Source organism: Macaca nemestrina, chromosome 14, assembly GCF_043159975.1.
Source record: "Macaca nemestrina isolate mMacNem1 chromosome 14, mMacNem.hap1, whole genome shotgun sequence".
In the NCBI taxonomy this organism is placed as follows: Eukaryota; Metazoa; Chordata; class Mammalia; order Primates; family Cercopithecidae; genus Macaca; species Macaca nemestrina.
Genome location: NC_092138.1, coordinates 91547509 through 91554823, shown reverse-complemented (window position 1 = coordinate 91554823; position 7315 = coordinate 91547509). Strand labels below are relative to the sequence as shown.

Genomic DNA, 7315 nt, shown 5'->3' with positions numbered 1-7315 from the left:
TGTTCTAATTTGGGCCTGAAGAAATGGGAAAGATGTTTCTAATTCCTTTACACGAATGTGACCTAATTTGGAAGATTTTATAATTCCTAACGTCCCAACTGCCGCCTGAGAGCAGATCCTCATTATTGCTATCATTTTATTATTATTTGAGATGGAGTCCCGCTCTGTTGTCCAGGCTGGAGTACAATGGCACAATCTCGGCTCACTGCAACCTCTGCCTCCTGGGTTCAAGAGATTCTTCTGCCCCAGCCTCCCGTGTAGCTGGGATTACAGGCACCTGCCATCATGCCTGGCTAATTTTTGTATTTTTGTAGAGACGGGGTTTCACCATGTTGGCCAGGCTGGTCTTGAACTCCTGACCTCAGGTGATCCTCCCACCTTGGTATTGTCATTATTTAAAATCTTGCCTTGGCCATTGTTAAGAAGCTGGCAGTGGGGTGCCATTTCTGTGATTCTAGGAAGGAAGTTCCTAGAGAGGGAGCTTGGGGACATAAAGAGAGCCTTGGGCCAGAGTCAGAAGGTGGGAAGATCCATCGGTGTCCAGCCAGTAGACTCTAGGCCTCTCACTGGCCCTCAGCTGCCTCCTTTGTATGGACTGATTTGAGTCTGATGATGAATATGACCCTGGCTCTTGACAGTGTGGGATCTTATCAAGATGCTTTACTTCTGCGGTTCTTGGTTAATTATCTGTACAAGGACATGTTTGAAAGGACTGATGCCAAGTCCCCTTCCAGCTGTGATAGTTGCTATTTTTGTGGTCTTTTCAGGGAAACAGTTGCTCTTCCAGAAGTGGATTTCCTTATTATCCAGCCCCCAGAAGCCAGCAAGAAATCAACACAGCTACCTCAAATAGTTCAACAAAGGGCATCATAGTCCTAAAGGCCTAAGGATTTCTGAGAAGGAGTCAAGTGCTCATTCCTCCAAGTACTCTCTCAGTCCTAGAAGCTACCCTCTGACAGGCACATGCTCCAGCAAAGGAGGCTCTTCAAGAGGGCCGAGGCCATGGAAGTCAGAGAGTATGACTCTTCTGAAAATCTAGAAGTTCTGGGCATTGAACCCAAGGACATTGTACCCTCCTGACCTTGACCGTCTATGTGAGAAGGCAAGGTATAGGAAAATCAGACACATACCAAGGTCTTCTGAGTGTTCATTTCAGGGCAGACTTTGGCTCAAAGCTTTATATTCATTTGACTTTGAGGCCTATGAGATAAATATTATGATCCCCATTTTACAGAGGAGGAAATTGAGACACAGAGCTAAAGTAACTTGTCCAAGATTATACAGCTAGAAACACCAGATTTGAACCCGGCATTCTTTACTGCTAAACTACTGTCTCCTCTAATAATACAGCAATGAAAAAAAAACCTCAAAGCTGAAGAACAACAGTAGGCAGTTGTGGAAATCTGGACCTGAGGTCTAAAGAAATGACTACAAATTCTATGCTTTCATTTGTAAGCATGGTGATCTGGGACAAGTCATTTGACTACTTTGAGTGACAACATACTAGCTTTTAAAGTGGGAGTAATCACTCTTTCTACTTCACAGATAAGGCTAAAAAGATTAAAAGGGGAATGCACAGTGGTTCAAGCCTGAAATCCCAACACTTTGGGAGGCTGAGGGGAAGACTGCTTGAGACCTCAGGAGTTGAAGACCAGCCTGGGCAAGATAGCAAGACCCCACCTCTACAAAAAATTTTTAAAAGGTAATGTGCACCTGTAGTCCCAGCTACTCGGGAGGCTGAGGCAGGAGGATCACTTGAGCCTAGGAGTTTGAGGCTGCAGTGAGCTATGATTATATCACTGCATTCTAGCCTGGGTGACAGAGCAAGCCCCTGGTTTTGTTTTGTTTTGTTTTTGCTTTTTAATTAAAAGGCACAATGTATGTGAAGTGTTTAGAATTGATTCCTGGCACATAATAAGTATTCAGTAAATGTTAAGTCTCCGTCATCGTTGTTATTGTTGTTGTTGTTACTATCAACATCTTTTCTCCAGGTTGTTGTCAAGTTCAAATGAGATGATGGCTGGGAAAGCTCTGTGCTGTGCACCTGTCAGTAATCCCCTTTATTACAATGATAGCAACCTAAGGGATAGAGTTATTTGTGAAGCTCCAACCCTATTCCTCCCCAAATTGGTTCAAATTCTTTGTATTGCAGCCAACACTGATGACGAGTGAGGGTTTGACTTGGTGCCCACTGTGAATGACGTCCTTCAATAGATCTCCAAGAACTGTAGCAAATGCTTTTCTGGACTTATTTTAGCATCAGAGGACCTTTGAAGCAGGATTTCAACATTTAGCTTCATTGTTTGGGGATGGTGCCTTGCATTTAATGTGGGTTTACAACTTGAGCCTTTCTTCCTCTCATCCTCTTGAGATACCATGAGGGCAGGTCAGGGATGTGGTTGGCAGAGACATATCTCCAGATTCAAATTAATGCTATTGTTGATTGTTATTGATTTTTGAGAGTAATAAGTGCTCACTATAAAAAAATTGGAAAATGCAGAAAACTATGAAGGAGAAAAAAGTTAAATATCCATAATGCAGTCACTCAGAAGAAAAGAATGTTAACATTTTGGTGTATTTCCTTTTGGTATTTTATTCTCTGCATATGTTATCATTTACATAATTGGGGGTCATGGCATAAATAGTTATATTAACGATTTTTTCCACAATTTTATATCGTAAGAATTTCCTTCATAAGTATCTTTTTATTTATTTTTTTTTGAGACAGGGTTTCACTCTGTCACCCAGGCTGGAGTACAGTGGCACCATCTCCACTCACTGCAACCTCCACCTCTGGGGTTTAAGTGATCCTCCCAATTCAGCCTCTAGAATAGCTGGAACTACAGGTGCAACCACCATGCCAGGCGAATTTTTCTGTATTTTTGGTAGAAATGGGGTTTCACCATTTTGCCCAGGCTGGTCTCGAACTCCTGAGCTCAAGCAATCCGCCCGCCTGGGCCTCCCAAAGTGTTGGGATTACAGGCATGAGCCACTGTGCCTGAGTATCATCTTTTTTTTTTTTTTTTTCAGTTACCAAGATTTTTATTTACCCACTTTCCTGCTTTCTTTTAACATTATAAACCAAATTATTATCTTTTTGACCCAGGGTTGTGATAGGAACCATCTTATTACAAAGTGGTAGCAGATCTATGCCTGCTTTTATGTTTTTATGGCCCCTCTGGCTGTCACTTCTCTGTCCTTTCTCAGTTATCACTTTAAAGTCTATTCTGACCCCTGTAAAACAGGGACTAAAAGTACCAACCTCATTGTTATAAGGTTTAAGAGAAGGCCCAGCCCTAAGCCAGGCTCTCAGGAAAAGTCAAACAACAGTTCCTCTTTGCCCTTCAATGTAGCTCCTTCTCATCTGCCATGGGCTGAGGAACCACTGAATCTATAAACCAAGCACACGGATATAAGTCCACAGACCCGGAACCTTACCTGAATGGTAAGGTACACGGGCGTTGTGACTCCACTACCAACTTCCAGACTAAGGAAGGACTGACTTAGTGAGCAGTTCCAAGACCATTCAACTCATGGTTCCCTGTGGATGCCTCCCTTGTACCTCCATCATGACCAGGGCTTGAGGAGAGGCCTCTCAGTTCCCCCTGCCACACTTGATATAGTGTGAGGGATGCTGCAGAGGCCAAAAACTGAGTGACCAGCCCCATCAATGGGAGACACTGACAAATCAATCGCAAAGTTGGTGCCATTTGCTCTTAGGGAGAAGAGATGGGGCCTGAGCAAGGACAGCAGCTGGAAGGTGAAGGGCAGGCCGGACTCTCAGCAGCAGTAGTGATCCAGCTTGAAGGGGCCATCGCGGGATGTGCTCAGCTACTGGGCTTGCTTCTCAGTTAGCTTGGTCAATTTCACATTCAGCTCGCCCAGCCGGGGCTTCAGCCACTGCCTCATCCAGCTTCTTGAGCAGGAAGTGAACCCCAATGGGGTACTTGTCTGGGTGGGTCCACAGCTCAATCTACACCATCACCTGGTTGATGAAGGAGTTACACCCCACAAAGCTGGGGCAGCCCATGGCACAACCCAGGTTGACCAGCCAACCCTCAGCCAACAGGATGATGTGGCACCCATTCTTCAGCCAGTACCAGTCCACCTGGGGCTTGATGTTTACCTTCTCCACAACATTCTTGTTGAGCCACCTGACATCGATCTCCACGTCAAAGTGTCCAGTGTTACACAAGATGGCATCATCCTTCATCTGCTCAAAGTGCCGGCCAAGGATGATATTGACACAGGCTGTGGTGATGACAAAGATGTTGCCCTTCTGACAGGCCTCGTCCATGGTGGTCACCTTATAGCCTTCCATGGCAGCCTGCAGTGTGCTGATTGGGTCAATCTCGGTGATGATTACATGAGCCCCAAAACCCTGCAAGGCCTGGGCACAGCCCTTGCCCACATCGTCATAGCCTGCTACCACTGCTGCCTTGCTGGCAATCATCACATCTTGGCCCACTTGATGCCATCTATGAGGGACTCCCGGGCAGCCATGGAGGCTGTCAATTTTCCTCTTGGTGATGGAGTCATTGACTTGATGGCAAGCTCCTTCAGGATTCCATTGGCCATCATCTTGTATAGGTTATGGACCCTGGTTTTGGTCTCCTCAGAGATGCCTCAGATGCCCGACATGAGCTGTGGGTATGTACTTGGTGTGGACGAGGCTGGTAAGGTCACACCCATCATCCAGAATCATGTTGAGGGGCCCGTCCTTGAAGTACAGTGTCTGTTCAATGCACCATGGGTGCCTCTCATCTGTTTTGCCCTTCCAGATGAACACTGGCATGCCAGCCTTGGCAAAGATAGCCACTGCATGGTCCTGGGTGGAGAAGATGTTGCAGCTAGACCACTGCTCCTGAACGCTCAGGGAAATGAGGGTCTCAATGAGGATGGCCATCTCCACAGTGACTTGCAGGCAGCCAGCAATGCAGGCGCCCTTCAGTGGCCTGGAGGCCAAGTACAGCTCCTGCATGCCCATCAGGCCCGGCATCTCCTTCTACATAATGTCTAGGGCCTTGTGTCCCCAGGTGGTCAGGCCGATGTCAGCAACTTTGTAGGGCAGTTTGTCAGACACGCTGGCGGCACCTTTGATGGACAAGGGCAAAGGGGACTGGGCCTCGGTCTGGGGACAGGCACTGGGTGGGCAGTGCTGGGCAGGCAGCGCTGGGCAGGTGAGTATCATTTTTTATAGATGTATAGTATTTCTACATAGAAACATCATAGAGCACAAAGTACTCAACTAATCCTTTGTTAACTGTTTAGATTTTTCTAATTTTTATAATTATATAACACTGGTGAACATTTTTGTACATATATATTTACATCTGATTATTTATTTCCCTTGGGTAGATTTTTTTTCTTTTTCTTTCTGGGACAGGGGCTCCCTCTGTTGCCCAGGTTGGAGTACAGTGGCATGATCATGGCTCACTGCAGCCTCGACTTCCCAAGCTCAGGTGATCTCCCACCTCAGGTGATCAGCCTCCCAGGTAGCTGGGACTACAGGTGCACACCACCATGCCCAGCTAATTTTTAGTATTTTTTTTTTTTTTTTTTAGTAGAGACGGGGTTTCACCACATTGCCCAGGCTGGTCTTGAACTCCTGGGCTCCAGTGATCTGCCCACCTCAGCTTCCCAAAGTGTTGGGATCACAGGCATAATCCGCTGTGCCTGACCTTTGGATAGATTATTAAAAGCAGAAATAATGGGCCAGGTGCACTGGCTCACGCCTGTAATCCCAGCACTTTGGGAGCCCGAGGCAGGCGGATCACCTGAGGTCGGGAATTCGAGATCAGCCTGAGCAACATGGAGAAACCCCATCTCTACTGAAAATACAAAATTAGCTGGGCATGGTGGCGCATGCCTGTAATCTCAGCTACTTGAGAGGCTGAGGCAGGAGAATCGCTTGAACCCAGGAGGTGGAGACTGCGGTGAGCCAAGATCGCACCATTGCACTCTAGCCTGGGCAAAAACAGCGAGACTCCGACTCAAAAAAAAAAAAGTGGAAATAATGGGTCAAAGAGTATAAACACTTTTAAGGCTTCCTGGAAAGGTTGTTTCACTTTATATTTCTATCAACGTGAGAGACCATAACAAATATTACCAGTTTGTAAAAATTGTTGCCAAATCAATAGGTTAAAAAAATGGCAACTCCTTATCTCAACTTGCAATTCTTTAATTATTCAAGTTGCATATGCAGTATTTCATATTTCTTAGTCATTTGTATTCCTTTCTGTGACTTGTCTGTTAGTGTCCTTTGCTGGGCCGACTTTGTGAACAGTGGCCCCATAATCCCACAGTTGTCTGCAGAAGATGCCAAACCTTGCATTTAGCCACATCTGATAGGAGGCCAGCCTCTGGCAGGATTAGAAATAGTCCATGTCAGCATTGCTGTTTCAATGAAACAAGAAAGGGGAAAGGTGTCTGTGTTTTATTGGAGTCTGGGAGATGAAGTTATTTTGCTGAGCCATATCTATCATATTATTATGCTTTATTTTATTTTCTCACTCCCAAAGCTTCTCTTTTCTAGCAGAAGGGTTAAATTTGGTGCATGTGTAGCCTTTCTTTTAGTATGTGTTCACTGACCTCCTACTATGTGCAACGCATAGCGGCCACATTAATGGACTGTAGTGATAGAGAAGAGCCTGGGCTTTTGAGTCACAAGGGCCTTGGGCAAGTAAGTCCCTTAAGCTCTTGGAGGCTCAGTTTCCTCTTCTTCGAAGTGCAGATGATAGCCTGTCTTTGAGGAATAAATGTGTTATGAATGTAAAACTCCTGGAACAGCATCTGCCACATCATAAGACTTCATAGACAATTAAAAAAAAATTTTTTTTTCAAGATGGAATCTTGCTCTGTTGCCCAGGCTTGAGTGCACAATCTCGGCTCACCGCAACCTCTGTTTCCCAGGTTCAAGCAATTCTCCTGCCTCAGCCTCCCGAGTAGCTGGGATTACAGGCGTTCACCACCACACCTGGCTAACTTTTTTGTATTTTTAGTAGAGATGGGGTTTCACTATGTTGGCCAGGCTAGTCTTCTTTTTTTTTTTTTTTTGAGACGGAGTCTTGCTGTGTCGCCCAGGCTGGAGTGTAGTGGCATGATCTCGGCTCACTGCAAGCTCTGCCTCCCAGGTTCACGCCATTCTCCTACTTCAGCCTCCCGAGTAGCTGGGACTACAGGCGCCCGCCACCACACCCCGCTAATGTTCTCTATTTTTAGTGAAGATGGGATTTCACCATGTTAGCCAGGATGGTCTCAATCTCAGGACCTCCTGATCTGCCCGCCTTGGCCTCCCAGAGTGCTGGGATTACAG

The 7315-nt window shown here is 45.9% G+C and overlaps 1 pseudogene; it reads right to left on the bottom strand.

The window, feature by feature from the left end:
* Positions 1 to 3780: 3780 nt before the first annotated feature.
* LOC105487139 (adenosylhomocysteinase-like) lies at positions 3781 to 5149 on the bottom strand (annotated as a pseudogene).
* Positions 5150 to 7315: the final 2166 nt, after the last annotated feature.